The sequence below is a fragment of the Protopterus annectens genome, chromosome 2.part1 (genome assembly GCF_019279795.1).
Source record: "Protopterus annectens isolate FY-2018-M chromosome 2.part1, PAN1.0, whole genome shotgun sequence".
Classification (NCBI taxonomy): Eukaryota; Metazoa; Chordata; order Ceratodontiformes; family Protopteridae; genus Protopterus; species Protopterus annectens.
This window is the reverse complement of record NC_056729.1, coordinates 866269408-866290524: the sequence shown is the minus strand read 5'-3', so window position 1 is coordinate 866290524 and position 21117 is coordinate 866269408.

The window sequence follows — 21117 nt, the reverse complement described above, 5'->3', positions numbered from 1 at the left end:
TAACAAAATGTTTGATGAATTTGGATGTACATATATGAAGTTATTAATGAAATTTAATGATGAAAAATTGTCTACTTTGGTAAAGGAAATAGAAAAATTGAATGAAGATATAGTACAAGATTTAGCATTTGAACAGTGGAGAGACTTGTACTTAAAACAGTTCCAAACAGCAGAAAACAAAGCTATGAGCATATATAACAGAAAGCAAAGGAAGATACAGTGGGACGTGGAACAATATCAGAACAATAGAGCTTATATTTGGCCACAAGATAGATCAGCCAATGAGAAGGAAAAGTACTACAATGTTAGGAGTAGATTTAGAAATAATGAGGGGGAAGCAAATTTTCAAGGGGGCAGATTTTACCCAGCCCCGAAACAGCAGTACAGAAAAGAACGATAATTCAAACCCCTTTATGTTTTGATGTCAATACTGAGCATTCAAATGAGGAAATTAAACCACATATATGTACAAACAAAGAGGTTAGTTTAGAAGATTTTGATTGCCATGACAATACACAAGAAAGGGAGATTAAGTTGAGTATAGCAAGAAGAAAAGGCAATTCAATCTTATACACATACAATGGCTTCAATGTATATAATTATACAGATTTTGAAATTGGTCAATAATTTTTTACCTTATTTAGTAAAGGGATGAAATATATACCTACAACCGGTTTTAATTTAGTTGATACGATTAAGGAAATAAAATTGTATTGTAGAAGGCTAAATTTAGCCATACAATTTGGACAAAAGGACGAAAAGACTGGATATGTGACACACAACAATTTAAATAGAAAAAGCTCATACATTCTGGTCCCAAATACACAAGTTGCCAATTTTGAAAAAATGGTTTGTAAAGAAGTTTTTTGGCTATACAATAATATTAAGACAGGAAATGTATATAATAAAGTGTTTGAGGACAATTTAACAAAAAGTGAATGGATATGTCTGGAATCACTTATGAATAATAAAGAAATCAGAATAATGAAGCCAGACAAGGGAGGTGGCATTGTAGTATATAATATTTTTGACTACAATGCTGAGATACATAATATATTATATTTGTCAGGGAATTATGAAGCGATTTCTCTAAACCAAGTGAATATAGGTTACAAAAGAATTGATTTGGCTATCGAAGAGTATTTGATAGACAATAGAATTACAAATGAGATTTATAATTTTATTAAAGTAGAATTTCCTATTGTGGCGAATATAATAGGTATACCTAAGGTTCACAAATGTATGGATAACCCTCCATTTAGACCTATCATTTCTGGTTCTAAGTCTAAGACGTATAATTTGGGAGTTTCAATAGATAGATGGACAAAACATGTGTATGAAAATATTCCACATCTAACCAAGGATTCTTGGAATTTTTTAAGCAAACTTACACCTGATATATGGAATGATGGGTTGATTTTTCTGACAATTGATGTAATAGACCTATTCTCATGTATACCTAAGGATGTTGGCCTGGAATTTTTTTGTAACAGTTTGAGAAAATTTTCAAAATTGACATGGGACAAGATTAGTTTAATCACGGACATGATGAGCTTAGTACTAGATCATAATTATATTCAATTTCAAGGAGAATTTTTTAGACAGAGTAGAGGTGTAGCTATGGGGACCTCTTGTGCCCCCATCTTTGCAAACCTCGTTATGTTAGAATGGGAGTCCAAATATGTGTTCCAAAGTGAATTTTACCATCATATTGTTTTATATACTAGATATCTAGATGATTTATTTATTTTATGGAAAGGTACACATGAAACAATCAATTAATTCATCAATTATATTAATGGGACGACTGAGTTTTTGAAATTTACATATAATCTTAACAAAGAAGGTATAGCCTACTTAGATACTTATATAAGTCATACTACAAGTGGGTTTGCATCCAAAATACATAGGAAAACCACATTTTCAAATGACTACATAGAGTTCAGCAGCAGTCATCCACCGTATATATTTAAGAATGTTGTAAAAGGACAATGTATTAGAGCTGCATGCATGTCATCAAGTAAAGTCATTATGGAAGAAGAATTAGAATTAATATACAATATGTTTAGTAGTAGGGGTTATCCTATTCCTATGTTAATGGATGTTGTTGGTTATGTGAAACAGCAATGGGGTATCAAGTTCTTACCCCTTTGAGGTATATCATGTTTAGGCAACAAGGACATTGACAAGAGTGATATTACAACAGAAGCCTTTAACAGAGTATGTGTGATAATGTATACTCCTTACGCCAACTATGTAAAAGAAATATTAAATAGACATTGGGATTTGATTACAATAACAGAAAGTATAGGCATGACCTTAGGTAATCATCCCAAATGTGTATACAAAACAGCCCCAAATATTAAAAAGTTATTGGAGAGGACAACACGTTCAGAGAAATACAAGACAACATCTAAAGGAACTTTGAAGTGCGGATCCTGTAGTCAATGTAGATACATTAATGAAGCTGTGCGAATCAAGTTGGATAATATTAATAAGACATACATCAAATGCAGGGCAGGAAATTGCAATACTAAACAAGTAGTTTATCTTGCAAAGTGTGTTGCCTGCCCAGCATATTACATAGGAAAGACGGAGAGGAAAATTAAAAAACGAATATATGAACATTATTATAAGATTCAGATAAAAGATATGAAGAATGCTTTATATAAACATATATTCAGTAAAGGGTATCAACATAATTTTAAATTCTCCATTATTGAACAAATTGATAGTAGTGTATGTGGAGGCAACTGGAAAGTGTATTTAGCTATGACGGAAAGTAAGTGGCAGATATATACAGATGCCACCAGATTCCCAGGCATTAATGATAGTATTAGTATAAAACCTTTCTTAATACTTGAATAAAATATGTATGTCATGGCATTAGCCCAGTACTAACTTGTATATATATGTTCAACTATTTATATATATGTATTATATATTTAATTTATATATATGTTTTTATACATATACATACAATTTTTAGACACCAAATTATCTTTTTGTATATATTGTATTTTATCTTATTTTTTAACATGCATTCACATAGTTATAAGTATTTAGATCAAATGTATTAGTTAGTTTTGCATGCAATATTAGAATAAACAAAATATCTCTTTAAGGTTTTAAATATTTTTTGGCACCAAATTGGTTATATAAACTGAAAGAGAGTTGTGTTATTTGGTTCTGAGGAAGTCTGTATACGAACAGATGAAAGTGCTAAACCATCTGTATTGGTGTTATATTCGATAAAAGGTTTTTCTTGTTCAAGCTGCACCGTATATTATTTATCCTGCACCAGGAGTTGGAGTTTCTATTGTGGGTTCTACTAGGTTTAAAAATGTAAAAAGTGTTTCACTGCTGTACGACTTCCTTGCAGCTGCACATGTGAGAGATATGTGTTTCTTACTCAGAGATGTAAGTTCTGTTAGTGTCTGGTTGAGCTTGGGAACTAAATTCAGGTGCAAAAAGTGATGTCATCCAAGCTAACCCAGCAGTAGTCTGGGCAGAAGGGGGCATAGCTAGTAAACCTGTGCCAGCCTTCCCCAGGTGTGTGTATGTTTGTATACAAATCAAATCTCAAATTGTATGCATGTCAGCTACTTGGGCAGGGACATGAAGCACTGGTTGGACAGAGAGGGTGCTGGAGGTCTTAGCTTGGCCACTCAGCTCAGATCTCAAGCCTATAGCTGTGCCAGTGTGGAGTCTTATTGGGGGATTTGGAGAAAGAGGGAGAAACCAGCCCCAGACTGACTGTGAGCCCTGTGCTCTTAAGGTGTGTACTTGTCATCCTCCCATTGTGTACATCTCTCACTGTTTCCAGTGGTGAGGATTGAGGTTCCTTGATTTCTGGGCCAGTACAGGGGCATCACAGTAAGGATAGATCCTAAGTAAAACTACAATAATAAATAAATTAGATGATTAAAATGATAAATAGTGAAAAGAAGTAGGAAAAATATACACAAATAAATAAGCAAAAGAACTGACATCATGCAGTAAATACTGGAAAAGTAATAATGAAATAAAAGCCTACTGGTTTCATATTAATGTGAAGGGTAACATAATATCACAGAAATGGAAGGAAAATATAGTGAACATATAAGAAAGAAAAAAACACTGATCTGAGAATTCTGAGCATGCCAGTCTTTCTCCAATGGTGAGGCCACACTCCAGAGGAATGCCTAGGCCTATTACAAAAGTGGACTAAGGAAGATGGAAAATACTGTGTATATAAAATGTTAACAATTTGGTGCTGAGTTATTGCATAATCAGATTAAATGCAGAATGATGTGTATATCTGACTACAAACTAATAGTAAAAGAATAAGACAGTCCTACCTCTCAACGTCTCAATGCATGAAATCTGGACAAAGCTAAAAATAATGGGGGACAAAGGCCCATAAATAGGGACAGATTTTAAATATTGCTTAGAAAGTAGCTTGAATGACAGATTTTTACATTATTTTATATTTTCTGAAATATATTACGTCTGAAACTCAAATGTCTATCATTTAGTATTATTTAATGACATCAGTGCTCAATGATTTTCCAGAAAATTACAGATTTTAAGAGGAACAGACCAAAAATAAGAGGCAAACTGTGAAAATCTGGAGGGTTGAGAGGTATGAGTCAGTGTACCTAGTCTTGCTTATTTCAAGTGTGCATGTGTGTGTGTGTGTGTGTGTGTGTGTGTGTGTGTGTGTGTGTGTGTGTGTGCATGTGCGTGTGCGTGTGTGCATGTGCGTGTGTGCATGCGTGTGTGTGTGTGTGCGTGTGTGTGTGTGTGTGTGTGTGTGTGTGTGTGTGTGTGTGTGTCTTACAATACACTGACATCCTATCTAACATTTGTTTTTCTGCCTTATAGCAAACATATGCTAAGATAAGTTCCATTCCTCCTAAAACCCTGAACTTGGTAAAGTGGGTATTGGAGAATGAATGAATAAAATAAAATTAAGTGAATGAATGATAAATCCTTCATGTCGACCACACTTCAAATGCTGATGCAGTAATTGTTTAAACTGAACAATAAAGTATAACAGGAAAGAACATTCAGAAAACTGCATATGCTGTTATCGTTAATTAGCAGTTCTGCAGTTTCAAATTTAATTGTATTTAGGGACAGATGTATGGTACATGCACTGTAAAGTGAAACAGTAATTTGAATTTTTGAATAATTTTGAACAGTGTTACTTGAGATAATATTATTTATTTATAAAAATATTTTAATAAAGTTTATTCAAAAATAATGTCAACATATATAGGAAATGAAGCCATACACTGCAACATCCTTAAATGGCTTCAGTAGTAAATCAAATATAAGTTTCAGTTGCTTTTTCCACTCATCTTTCGATCATCAGTTGTCATCTTTAGAAGGTAAACAATAATCTGCATAATTAAGAAGCACCTGAGAAAAATGTCAAATGATATTGATTGAAATTACTGAGTAGTTTGTGTGTATGTTATTGCTGGTATATATTTTTTCTAAATATATTTCTTCAAATAGACAAACGGTGTTAGTAAAAATGTTGATTCATCCTTAAAATGAGTACAGTCTTGTTGCATTGAGCAGAATTTATTATTATATCATTCACTGCAGGATAGTAAGAGTTATGATGTCATGCAGTTAAGGAAAATATAATGGATTATTTGGTGTTGAAGAAAAACAGTTGAGTTGCTGAAAGCAGTGGGGTGCAATAAACTGCATGTTGTTTAAGTGTGTGTGCTGACAAAGCTGTTATTTCTTGGCATTAGTGATGTTACCCAACCCCCACCCATGCTCCCAATAAAGCATACAGGCTAGTACTCAGGACTATTTACATGTAATAAGGAGTCGACTGATGGGTGACTCCAGAGTCTCTGTATAGATTCCTATGACAGACACGTTTCCCCAGATGAGTGCATCATTTTTATTAGCTGTGAGACATGTATTTTATTTTACTATGCAAGAATTTCCATCCGGGGGTAGAAACAGGTAGCTACATGTCAAGCAAGGGCTGCTTCAGATAGTAAACATGGAAGCAGAAATTTAAGTTGTACACTTTCCTATATTCATAAAAAAATACACTGTCTTCTTAACAAAATTAATCTGACTAGCTAATTAAGAGTGTAGCATAAATCAGCAGCTGTTCCATTTACTCAATAAATTTTGCAGCAGCTGAAAATGACAAAAGGATGTTAATGAAGTGACATAGAAGTAGTCAGTAAGGTGACAGGAGGGAATCTCTTGATTATACTTGCATGCAACTATCAGTTTTTATATTGCTCTAAGAACAACACTGGATCCAAAAACACCCTTCTATGCATACAAAACAGTAGCATAATAACTAAGAAATTACAAACCTATCAGGGTATTAGTTTAGCTTGTGATGTCACTATATGAAAACTCACGTCAAGCTTAATGTTCATAGCTCTGTCTTTAAAACAACACTGCATCGAAAATATTAATAGTAAAGCACTGATCATGGACAAGCTTTGTCTTGCTTTTAATTTCAACTCATTTGGGAGATTTTATTTGCTCCAATGCAGAAACACAGTAGCAGGTTTGAGCAGCTACAGAAGTATAGTACTTAGTACATTTGTGGGAGCAAGTTACAGTCAGGTAAGTAATATGAGTAAATGTAAATAAATTCCTTTATAGACAGCAAATAGACATTTTATCTGACAGAGAAAAATCACTTTCATATTTATAGCTGCATACACATAGATGTCAAAAATCCTTACCGATTTCCTCCAAATCTACACTTAAATTACTGATTTGGAATGAAAGACATTCTCCCTGACTATATCACTGCATACACACACATGCACACACACGCACACACACACACACACACACACACACACACACACACACACACACACACACACACACACACACACACACACACACACACACTACATATATCTATATGTATCTCTCTCCAAATATCTATCTATCTATATATATATATATATATATATATATATATATATATATATATATATAGTGTGTGTATGTGTGTGTGTCTGTCTGTGTATGCATGCATGCACGTACTGTCTTCATTATGTAACAAATGCATACATGCATGTACACATATACACAAACACACACACACACACACACACACACACACACACACACACACACACACACACACACACACACAAAATTAAACCAAATAAGTAATACTGATTTAAAAATTATCTTTAGGTGCAGACTTCCAGACACATGCAGAACCTTGAGCAGTTAAATAATGTGGTAAAATGTGTCTTGTCTTGGAAATGAAAGTTTAAATTCATCATTCTGAGGAAATTTAGTCAGACACAGAATCAGATAGTATAAGACTCCCTGTAAAAAATAAGATAAATCTGTTTCTAAATAAAAGGTAATACAGACAAGCCTAAGAATTCATTAAGAAGCATTTACATCTCACACTAAGTCTACACAATTGTCCATCTTTATGCGATTTATCAGCAATGCTTATCAAATATGCAAGAAGCTAAGCAACCTTACACATTGAACAGCACGTATTCAGGACAATAACACCTGCTATTGGCTACATTGAGATGTATTTAGTTGCAAAATCAGTGACAAGCTCATATGACATATAGTAATATGTATGTTAACCAAGGTAAAACTCGTGTGCAATCATTCCCTTGGCAAATGGTGTGTGTGTGTGTGTGTGTGTGTGTGTGTGTGTGTGTGTGTGTGTGTGTGTGTGTGTGTGTGTGTGTGTGTTAATGTCAGCATATGCCTACATACGTACATACATACAAATATTTCAAACACAGGCATTAATGCCCTTCTAGCCTGTCAATATACCAAAACACTTGTTCCCATAATAAGTGTACAGGTTATTCTTAAAATATCTAAACTAGTACTTGCTTTAATGTAATTTGGTAGTTTGTTCAATGCATCAGCTGCTCTTTCAGAGAACAAATTAGTACAGTTCTTATAACTATAGACTCTTCTACGTAGGATGTCTGATGATTCCCTAGTACTTTTTGAAAACCCCAAACATTCACAGAGGTAGTTGTCACTAAATGTCATATAAACCTCAATAAGATCTCCTCTTATATATCTTTAAGAGACACTGTACAAGGTCAGATATTTTAGTCTTTCATAATAACTTAAATTTTCACATCCATGGATGCCCCTGGTATATTTCCGCTGTACTCTTTCCACTTTACTCATCCTTGTTTTCTTATACGGTTTCCATATTGTTATTCCATACTTGAATTTGGGTCTAATGTAACTAACAAACAATGACTGCATCATTTTTGATTTCCTAGACTTTATAAATCATTTTATGCAAACTATAGTTCTATAACTGTCATTAACCAATTGGTTGATATGATTAGAAAAACTCACAGCTGGATCTGCCCATATAACCAGGTCCTTAAATGAGTCTACAGTTTCAGTCACTGTGTGCTGTATTAAATATTCACCTTTCAATTTACGTCTCCCAAATCTCATTAGTTTTTGATGTATTTATCATATTAGTCTCCTATGCCCAAATGGTCAATTTGGCCAAATTCTTTTGCAGACATGCCTTATCTGTAAAACATGTAGCCAGTTTACCCAATTTTTAGGTTGTCTGCATATAGAGAGTAGAACACCTCAGATGAAAAAGTTAGGTCTGAAAGATAAAATCTAAACAAGTAAGGGCATAGGACAGAGTTCTGTGGGACACCCTGTCTGTAACCAAGACTTTCACTTGTCTGATTGCTATATGATACTTGCTATGTGCTATTTGTAAGCCATGCAGCTATCCATCATATCAAGAGTACATTGATATCTAGTTGTTCTCATTTATTGATTTGTGTTTTGTGTATGACCCATCAAATGCTGAAGTTAAATATATATAAATTATATCACAGCACAATTTTTTATTTATAGCTGTTATTATACTGTTATAGGATTTCATGTTACAGGTGATAATAGATCTATTTTAAACATATGGACGCTGATACATTGTTTTAAGTCCCAACCTATCCATTTCTGACAATAACTTATCCAATATTACATTCTTCATTATTTTTCTACAACATTAATGTACACTTAAGGGTATATATTACACTGGGTTTTTCCTTAAACACAGGTTTAATAAGCACATCTCCAGTCTTGAGGAATTACCCCATATTTATATGACCTAGTGAATAATAGACATAATGCTACTGTAAGTTCTTCCTGAAGTGTTCTCTCATCATTATTACTAATTCCATCTCCTACCTGTGCTTTGTTTGGATTGAGTTTGTGCAGTTCTTTTTCCATATAATCTAATTTCATTCCAGTATCTGAGGTTATGTGGATGTCACTAGGACAACTTATCACTCCCTTGTGGAGCCAGACTGTTTTACATAAGATTTTGTAAATATATCTGTGATCTTATCCATCCATCCTCAAACCTTTTTTCCCATTTTGCACATGGGTTCATGATCTTGTGTCTGAGAATAAATTTTAGAATCTGCACACAGTTTAATGCCTATGCATATGATGTGCATATGTGTGATGGTAAGACAACACATGGATAGTTAACCAATAGAAGACTTAAGCTAAAGCAATTTACATGCTAGGCTAGCAGTATTGTATAGTGCCATCATTTTTAAAAGATATGACTATAATGCATTTTTAGGAGTGTAATCATAGTACGTGTGTCCTTGCTGTTGCAAATGCTACACATTATATATCAAAATACAAAAGACTGTCATACTACACCTCTGAATGCAGTATAGCATTGTGTTGTAAATCAAATTTTGCCCTGACAGAATGATCAAGATGGCTGCCGACTAGTTTAGTCCCTACTCCTTGAGCTCCTCACAGCTATTTAACTTTTGGTTTTTTACAACTTTATACCAATCTTTTTCCTCAGTTTCTTTTACTAAAAGATTTTATAAATCTTTTACTACGAATTTGGATTATTTTTTACTCTGGACTTCTTATCCTGGGATTTATTTTACCTCAGAACAATTTTGTTCTCTGCTGCTGGCACACCTGCTGCTCCAGTCTATTCCTGGTTCCTGAAATCCTGTCAATTGCAGTTCATCTCTGGGCATGGCTACAAAATCCGACTCCATGGATACTCAGCCTACAAAGGCCAAATTTTCTTCAATGCTCTCTCCTGAAAAAGATTCCAGTTCAAAAAGACTAAGGACATCTAAACAACCTACTGAAACTTCCAAAGTAAGTAATAAAGACTTAAATGATTCAAATTTCCTTTTAGACGAACTAAAAGTAGCATTAAAGCCTATCCAAAGTGCTATCCAAAACTTTTCAGAACAATTTGCTGACTTTAGTAAAACTTTAAAGCAAATAAATGATAGAATGGATATGATTGAAAACAGAAATTCAGCTTTAGAGTTAAAACAGATTAATTGAAAGTGACCTTAAGTCTAAAGACAAGATTATTTCTGATATACAAGCTAAACTGTTGGATTTGGAGGCCAGGAGTCAAGAAATAACATCATTATTCGTGGTTTGCCTGAATCTTATGACAATAAAACTTGCTATCTGTGACTAAGAATATCCTTGAAACATTGTTAAACTGTGAAACATCTTCAAAGTCTATAATTGTAGAGAGAGCACATAGAGCATTACGTGCAAAGCAAGATTCTTCCACACCAAGGATTATTTATACTAAGTTATTAAACTTTCAGGATACTTTCCAGATCCTGGAAACAGCTAAAACTAAAAAACAGTTCATATGGAAGTCTCACAAACTATCTTTTTCCCAAGATCTTCCTTCTCAAATTAAACTAAATAGACAAAAACTTGCCCCCTATTGTGCTGACTTGATAAAAAGAGGGATAAGATTTCGTATGTCCTATCCAAATACTTTGTCTTTTACAGTTAATGACAAAAGGTTTGTGTGCTCAGACCCCAAAGATGCTAAAGACATTTTTCTTAAAACATTTAATAAGCTTCCTGACACTGTATCATAATATGTTACTGTCAATGGAATACAAAAGTGTTATTTTTCAGACAATATTTATAATATAGGATGTACATGTCTGTTATGACCTAATCCTATTTCACTTCAATAACTTGTTTTGAATTTATTTTGTTTTAATTCTGATAAGTTTTAAATAATATTGTGCTATGACAGGTTTTCCAGATTTATAGATTTACTATAAGTGCTAAAACAGTCAAATAGTTATGTTTCTTTCATTTCCTTGCTTTGTGTGAAGGCAGTATACTAGTTTTTTTTAAAAGCTTTTAAATTACAGTCCCCTGTGTCAGTTATAAGATTTATGGAGGGAGAAACCACTCTCGAGACTCTTGAAGGAAAAATCTTCTGCTCATAGCTTCAGCTGCTGTTCTACATGATCAGCACCCACTACAGACTCTCTGAGATGGATGGTGACGTCATCATTTGTTGCAAGCACGACAGCTTCGCATACACAATTGCGCTTGTTTTCAGCATGTATTCAGCATCAGGAATGTTTTATTAGGACTTTCTATCATTTACAGTGTTCCTCTTCACAAGCGAAGGATGTTTTTAAGTTTAAATATGTCTTTCTCACACGTTACATTCAGCGATCCTATACATGTCTCTCTCGCTCCAAAGCGAGCAGTTACCTTCATGCATTAGGATGGAAATTGTTCTTGAAACAAATGAACAGGTTAGTTTCATTTATTACAATTCCAGAAAATGGGTAAAGAAGAGAACATATATTTTCCTACAAAATGTTGTTTTTATGTTATCTTGAAAGATGTCAAAATGTTTAAATAGACAAGTATTACACTGTACACCTGTTCATTTGAGAAATTCATGCATTTTTTTCAGAAGCTTGATTAGGGACTGCAGTTGGTGGTTTTGTTATAGAAAGCCTTTACACAAATGTAATGCTTGGAATGGATATCTTTAAACGTTATTAGCTAAACTTACCTGTCTATATTTAAACTCCTTGATTTTTGAGTTTAGCCTACTTGTTTTGTTCTATTTAGATGTTATAATGAGTATATTTATGAACACTGTGTTTTTACATCCTGTTTGCTGTATTGCTTTTATATTTTAGAAGGACAGTTTAACTATATAATTTAACAGAGCCATTAGTATAAGTATTCTAAAATTTATTTAAATTCATATGAAAGTACATTAATATTCATTTAATCTAGTGTACATACTGTAGTTTAAGGTACTATCCAATAGTTCTTATTTGTATTTATCTTTGAACATTAGATGCCAAAACCTATTTCAATTTATAATATATCATTGTGAGCAGATGCTATATTACTGCTATTTAGACAGTTAGCTTACATCTATATTGAATTGTTTTTTAGAGTATGGTCGCTTGGAGGACAGTTTATGCTTTATTTGAACTATAGTTAAATGCTCATTCTATAGTTATTTGAGTTTTTTATCACACTTATTGTCTATTTGACTACTGGGAAAAAGTTACTAAACATTAAAGAGTGTTTATTGGATAGTGCATAATTTTATCTGTTTAGCAATGTTTATGGCTTTTTATATATATGTATATCTAAAACATCACCTTATATATGATACAACTATCCCTAGATTTCTCACTGTTTTGTTTACATATATGATAGTGTTATTAGATGGGTTTCTTTATATTTATTTACATTACCTAACATATGTTCTGTTTTAATTGTAATACTTGTTATGCCGTATTGTTTTAGTTAATCAAAATTTATTCTATTTTTTTTCTTTGAAATACTTGAGGAAATGCATTTAATCACTATAATTTTTACTTAATAATAGGAGCTTTTAGCTTAGTATTTCAAGTAGGGATTGAGTATGTTGGACATCTTGAATTTAGTTAGTCTTGTATATAGTTTTAGTAGTATTACTCTGGTTTTAATTTGTGTTAGGCTTCCTTTGAGCAATTTTTATATTAATCCGATGTTATTATTATTTATAATTACAACTTGTATCTTATTCACTTCTGATCTTCCTTTATCACAGGGTGATTGGTGGGTAGGCACTAGGGTTAGGATAAAGGATATTAATATACATTTTATTGCTCTTGAAAAATTTTTTTTCTTTACTTTCAGCAAATGATATTTGTTGACCCGATTGCATATTCAAATGCTGCTTTTTCTTTTTTTTTCTTTTTTAAAGTATTATTGGAATTTTACTTTGAGTTCACCTTTATAGCATCAATAATAATTGTATGCCTTGAATATGCCAGTTGATATAATATTGGATTCTTGGAATGTTAGAGGTATTCAAGGCAAAGCCAAAAAGTCATTATTATTTCATTTGATTTTTAAGTCACAGGTAAATATTTGTTTTATTCAAGAGACCCATATTCCGGCCTTGATTGGAATAAAGAGAGAAATAAAAATGGATCAAAAGATAGTAGCTTCAGGTGACTCATCTAATTCCAGAGGAGTAGCTATAATCATTAAACAAAAATTCATGGGGAACATTATTGATGAGAAATTTGATAATGAGGGGAGATGGTGCTTATTTACCACTTCTATTGTTGGTCTGGACAAACCTCTTTTAGTCTTAAACTTATATGGCCCATGTAATTCACAACATTTGTTCATTTTAAAAATTTATAATATTCTCACATCCTATAAAGACCACCATATTATAGTGGGTGGTGACTGGAAGGCAGTAATAAATCCAGCAATTGATCGATCCCGTTCCACTTTTACTTATAATTATCAATCTACTATGGCCCTTAATGATTTGATGACGGAATATAATTTAATTGATCCACTTCACAATGTTAAAATCTCAAATAAGAATGATATCTATACTTATTACTCCAAGTGTTACCGTTCGTGGTCCAGATTGGATTTCTTTCTAATTTCTGATTATATCTCAAAATATATTTTGGATTTTAACATTGAACCTAGATTCTTTTTGGACCATTCAAGAATCTCACTAAAATTAAACATAAACTCTAATATTAAAAATAAAATTGACTTTAATAAGTGGTCTTTAAATAATAATTTACTGCTAAATGAAGATATTTGCAAACAATGTTCAGAAATATTACAGGAAATGGAAAATAACCTGGGGTCATCAGCCATTCCTTATGACATACAATGGGCTGCATGTAAAGTGAGATTAAGAGGATTATTTATTAGTAAAGCAGCTTTTTTCAAACGGCAATACTTTAAGAAAGAGGAGTTCTTAAAATCTAGAATTTTTTCCTTGGAAAATCATCTTAGATTGAATCATGACCCTACTATAGAAAAACAAATTCTCGACTGTCAGAAAGATTTAATTTTGCTTCACCAAAATAATCTCTTTAGCTGAACAAAAATTACTTGCCTCATATTCAGAATGGGCCCAGGTTCCTTCTAAATTATTAGCGAGAATTATTAAAGTTAATTTTGAAAGACCGAAAATCTCATCTTTATCTTATAAAAATAAATTATATAACACGTATGAAGAGATAATTCAGATATTCACTTCTCTCTATACTGATTTATATTCAGGTTCTTCTAATTCAGTTAATGATAATCACTTAAAAATCTTTTTAAATTCTCTACATTTCCCTAAATTAAATGATAGTCAACAAAAATTACTTTCTGCTCCTATATCGTTACAAGAAATCTCGGATTCAATTGATAATCTTAAATTGGGAAAATCTCCTGGTCCAGATGGTTTTACTCCAGAATTTTTCAAAACTTTCAAATTGGTAATTCTTCCCTTTCTTCTCAAAGTATATAATCATATAAGAGTTAACGATATCTCAGATATTCATTGGAATACATCTAAAACCATCCTAATTCTAAAAATAATAAAGAAAAATCTGACCCAATAAATTATAGACCCATTTCTTTAATAAACGTAGATATTAAGATTTTATCATCTATTTTGGCTAACAGATTGAAACGGATTTTACCCTCAATTATTTCCCTAGATCAATCAGGGTTTATGTCCCACAGACATGCTTGGGATAATACTCTGTCCTTAGAGTCTATCATTCATCTCATTAAAAAAAATTCAAACCCTATATATGATCTGATCATTGATGCATCAAATGCCTTTGACAGAGTCTGTTGGAACTTTCTCTTTCAAACTATGTCATGTTTCAATATTCCTTTATTCTTTATAAATTTTTTAAAAGTTTTATACAAAGATATGTTTACTAGACTTTACATTAATGGTCAATTTTCTTCTCCTATAAAGATTACCAGAGGAACAAGACAGGGTTGTCCATTGTCTCCCTTTCTTTTAACATTTATTTAGAACCTTTGTTGTTGTATATTATTCAAAATACTTTTCATAATGTCCCCAGAATTCTTAATACCAAAATTCATTTTTCAGCTTGCTGATGATCTAGTATTTACTTCCAAACTCCATTATCTGATTATAGAAAAATAACAAACTCCATTGATTACTTCTCTTGGTTTCAATTATCTTTTAAATTCTTCTAAAACTCATATCTTTCCCTTAAATCACTTAGCACATAAATCATTTTTGTTTTCAGATCATCATTTTCAGTTTACTTATAGTATAAAATATTTAGGTATCAATTTAGAACACAATAATAAATCTTCTTTTCAAAATAACATCAATAAAGTATGGAACTCAATATTATCTGATATGGACAGATGGAAACATCTAAACCTTTCACTTTTATCAAAGGCGGCCATAATTAAAATGAACATTCTGCCTAAATTCCTTTACCAGTTCACATCATCTGATCAGATAATTCCAAAATCTTTTTGAGTCTGTAAATAAAGCTTTGGCAAAATTTTTATGGTTCCCTAAATCTGTTAGAATTTCCTATTCCAGATTGTCAATTTTGAAGGACAAGGGTGGTTTAGGCCTTCCTAATCTATATCTCTATTATTTGATTGTCTCATCGAATAAACTTCTCACCATATCTAATTTCAAGAATATTTCTTATACAAATCCTTCTTTATGGATAAAATTATGGTACAATTACATCATTTCAAAAAATATAAATCCAGAAGCTATTCCTTTTATCTCTTTGGATAGTTTATTTATTAAAAATATGTCTACTGTAATTAAACAAAAGATTAGAGCCTTCCAAACCTTACTCAAACTATGTAATCTAGAAAAGATTTCTCACCTTATTCAACCAATTCATCTAAACCCAAATATAATGATAGACAACAAACCCTTTAACTTAACAAAATATCCTTTAATAAAAATTTAAAAGTTAGAGATGTTTTGAAATATCTTGACTTATCTTTACCCGATTGGCTAAAATTTTGAAAGTAAATTGAACTATTCACCAATCCTTAGTCAACTAAGAGTAATAATTAAAAACAAGTTTTTATGTTTAGACCACATAGAACTACAAATGAAAAACCTCGACACGATTATCAAAATACTTTCCTCATCAGATAAAATGCTCTCAAACTCTTATAAGTTAATCAATAGCTTAATAATGGACCATAATTGTCTTTTATCAAATGTTTGGTTAAGTTATAACTCCCAATTGTCAGAGTCTCAGAAACATTTGGCCATTAGATATACAAAGGAATTTATCCCTTTTAAAAAATTACCATATACACAATTAATGATTAATAACGACGCCTACTATACCCCATACAAATTAAATAAATTTAACCCAAGTAAATCCCCATCATGTTCATGTTGTTCTCACCCCCAAGCAGACCTTCTACATATCTTATGGTATTGTCATTTTTCTCACAGATTATGGACCTCTTTGAAAGTCAGATTGCAGAAAATGGGGTACCAAAAGTCTACATTGTCCTGGGAACTTGCTATTCTTCATATTCCATTAATTCATCTTTCAAAATTAGATATTCATGTTATCATTTTTATTTGCTCATTACTAAAACTTTACATAATACAAAATTGGCTGGATCGAACCAAACTAAATTGGGTTACTTTCCAGAAAATGGCTTTTTCATATATTGATGCTCAAAGGCACTTAGTTAGAAGTCCAAAAAAAAAGCATTAAAAAAGTTAGTGTTTGAAAAAGTCTTAAATATAATAAATAGTTAATGTTAAAAAAATTTTTTTTTTTTTTCAGGTTGCCTAACTTGTATATAGTGTACATATTGCGTATTGCTTTATTACTTAATAATATGTTAAATCTCCTGAAGAATTGTTTTCTCATCTATGAGTCGAAATATGTTTATTTATACCTATTGTTCATGTATAAAACTTCTGTCTTGTTATTTATATATTTAATAAAAAAAATTTTGAGAAAAAAAAAAAATTTTGCCCTGACATGAGCCTTTTTGAACACATTGGTAATTCCTGTATGGCAGTACACAGCCATAAGTCACAAACATGTGCAACAATAATGTCAATTATTAAACAAAATGTTGAACATTTACATTTCACAAGTAACAGCTGTGCAATGGCTTGGTTCAATGACAATAATTACCTCATAACATTGTTTACTTAATATGCTTTGTGCTAAACAGTGTGCATCCATTATATCATTATAATGGGTATATTTATAAGGAAGTACATCAGTGAATACATTAACATCAACTGCTTACCACAAAACCAAAAAAAGGTAACAGAACGGGTCCAGTCAAACTTTTTGACCACTTTGCAGCACAGCACACATCAAGAGTCAGTGAATAAGCCATTCTTGCTTTTAATCCCTATATTGTGAACAAATTAATAAAGGCATACATAAATATGTCTGTTAAGTCATAGACATACTTCTCAACCTGGAAACATCAAAAATCTGGACAAGGCCCATGAAAAATAGGTACAAATCTGTATGCTGATCAACATAAAATTTGCATACATAATTATGTAACCCCACCCACTCCAATAGAATTGTGGGGTGCCAACATTCAAACGCAAACTGAAGAACAACTAAAATATGGCACCAGAGTCCTCCTGCAGCCATTCCAATGTCCCATTACCTGGCTATTTTGCCCCATTTACCATAAATACTAATGTGCATACTGCTTTACTTCTACAATAATTATTTGGATTTTATTTTTACATGTTATAGCACAATGCACAAACAATAATAGACATCTGCTAAACAAAGCAATATTGTCTCACAATGAAATCAGACAGCATTAAACCTGCTCTGCCCTTGAAAATCACATTCTTTGAAACAACATTGAAACCCACACCACATCCAAAGAAAATGCATTTGGCCAGTGGTGGATAAAGATTACCCTTAGGCTGTATTTAAATCATAGGCCCCTTGCACACAAAACAAGAAACATACATGTGTTCTTCAATACACCTTCCTGACTTTATTAAATTATATTCCCTGTATAATATAGCACACTTGTTAGACTTAGGCCGCATTTTAAATTTATTGTTTGAACATTTTTCCAGTAGGCAATGAAACAAAACGCATGAGCCAATACTGACAAAATTGCCCAATTCAGAACATTTCCATCATAAAGGTCTACTTACACACACACACACACTTATATATATATATATATATATATATATATATATATACATACACACACACACACACACATATATATATATATATATATGTATATATACATATATATATATATATATATATATATATATATATATATATATATATATATATATATATATATATATATATGCAATAGAATTACAGTAGTGTAAGCCATGGGCATGTTGCATAGCTTCTCAAACTTATTTTCAATTTCATTTTTTTTGCTTGACTTACTCTGATTTGTGTTATCAGACCAACTCAAGAGCTGTAAATGCACAACAAAATAAACTAGACGAACTGCATGTTTTAAGACTTCCAATTTTTAGTCCAAATACTGACAGACTCTCTCCTACATTCATCCTGAAGCATCAAAACCCAGGACCCTGTGCACTATAGTCAGAGCAACATACCACTATGCCAAATTAGCAGTTTCATGAGCAATAGAAAGACTGAAGCTTAAATGTCTATCATTTAGTGAATTCAGCTCTCACTTCTCACCATAGCTCTCAACCTCTTAACACAAAAAACCTGGACAAAGCCAATAATGGGGGAATACAGCCCCCAAAACAGGGACAACTTTTGAATAATGATCTTATAAACTTAAAAAATTGCTAGAGTAAAAGGTTTTGTGTTACCATTTACTTTCTAAAGAATATGAAGCCTGTAATTCAAATGCCTGTCATTATTTAGTGAATTCAACCTTTCGCTGAAATGCAGAAAACCACAGATTTTATGAGGAACAGAACAAAATATGAGTCAAAAATCAGGAAAGTTTTCAGAAGGGGTGGTGGGTAGGGACTTTAGGCTCTTGCTTGCCAGTTGCACTGGTGACAGTCTAAGCCAAGCTATTCCAAGCCTCATCCTTGTATTGAGACTCATTATTTAGTGAATTCAACCTTTCGCTGAAATGCAGAAAACCACAGATTTTATGAGGAACAGAACAAAATATGAGTCAAAAATCAGGAAAGTTTTCAGAAGGGGTGGTGGGTAGGGACTTTAGGCTCTTGCTTGCCAGTTGCACTGGTGACAGACTAAGCCAAGCTATTCCAAGCCTCATCCTTGTATTGAGACTCGGTATAGTCTTCCTGCAGAAACCTTCTGATGTAGCACTTTATGAGGAGTGCAATAAAGATTCTGGACATGGAGCAGCACTCTCACCACTGCCTGCCATGTCTTCTCAAGGATATCAGGAAATGTGGCAGGGAATTGATGTCCAGTTCAAATCTCACATGTACCAGCCTGCATGCAACAAGAGACAACCTTGTCCATGGCATTTACACAATAGAATTTTTTTTTTTTTTTTTATTTTAACATTTGTTGACTGGGAATGTCCGACTAGGTTCCACAAAGCCTGTTTTCAGCGGAGGCCCAGGGAGAAATGCTCCAGATGCATGTCTTTGGAATGTGGGAGGAAACCGGAGTACCCGGAGGAAACCCATGCGAACACAGGGAGAACATGCAAACTCCACACAGAAGGCACCCCAGCTGAGAATCGAACCGGAGAACCTCTTGCTGTGAGGCGACAACGTTAACCGCTGCACCACTGTGCCGCCCAGAAAAAAGCCCTAGAAAGCACACAGATGGCCTGGCAGATGATTTGGGTATGATTGCTTCAAAGTACATTGGACGTGTCAAAACAATGCAATGAGTCTTGGGCATGTGTGATGCTCAGTGAACTTAAACATGTTCCACTATGACTTTATCAAATGCTTTTGACTGATGATATCTGATTAACATTTGAAATTATATATTGCCACATCTGGCTATACTCTCTAGTACGTTGGATGTTAATCAAGCATATACTCCTGTGACAGACAGATATGACTTGGCATTTTCAATTTTGTTGGTAATAATCACTGTTGTTAATAGATAGATTTATTTAAACTGGAACATAATGGATTGGTGGGGCATACATTTTATAAACTGTGACTGACAGTACCTGAGAAGTGAACCCATGACAAAAACAAAAACTCAACTGCTATATTCTGTTTATTAACTGTTGATGCCACAGAAGAACTAACATTTCCAGGCTATAAGCTGAGGTATAACAAAGTGAACATGACTGGAGATCTAATTCTGACAAGCCTGTATGTATTGGACTTTGAGTTGTTATGTTATTGGACTTATATTTTGAGACAATTATGTATTCCTATAAAACATTTTCATTTGCCTTGATTTGAATGATCTCAGTTACATATGTTGAGCAAGAGGTCATACATACTTTACATGACATACTGTCTTACACACCTAATGCTTCTAATTGTAATGAGTCATACTTTATCTGAGCAAATACTGGTAACATTGTACATATACAGTGTACTTTAACTGTGATTATTGCTATACTTAATAAACTTCACACATTTAGCATTCATTACACAGTGCTGTGTTGCAAGTTTCAGTTAGTAACTTGACAGTTGTACTTCATGTTCAATTACTAATAAAAAGTCACTGACAATACTTTATTCTGCTCCCCCAGTAAAACAATCTGTAAATTGGATTTGAAACATGCATTATTAGTGCTAGTACTCAGACATTACTACATTAACATGTTGAGATGCAGAGGAAGTGATATAACAGGTGTAGGTTTTCTGCTCTAAGTACTGTCTAGAATGATAACTGAAGAGCAGCAGCATCAGTCTCATTTGAGCTACCGATGGCTAACTCATTGCGCATGCCAAATAAAATGTTCCATTTTTGCCTTGAAATGTTAACTGTTATTAATTGCTAGTCACAACTGACAGTAAATGATGCACAATGCCAAGAATTGCTCAAAGAATGAATC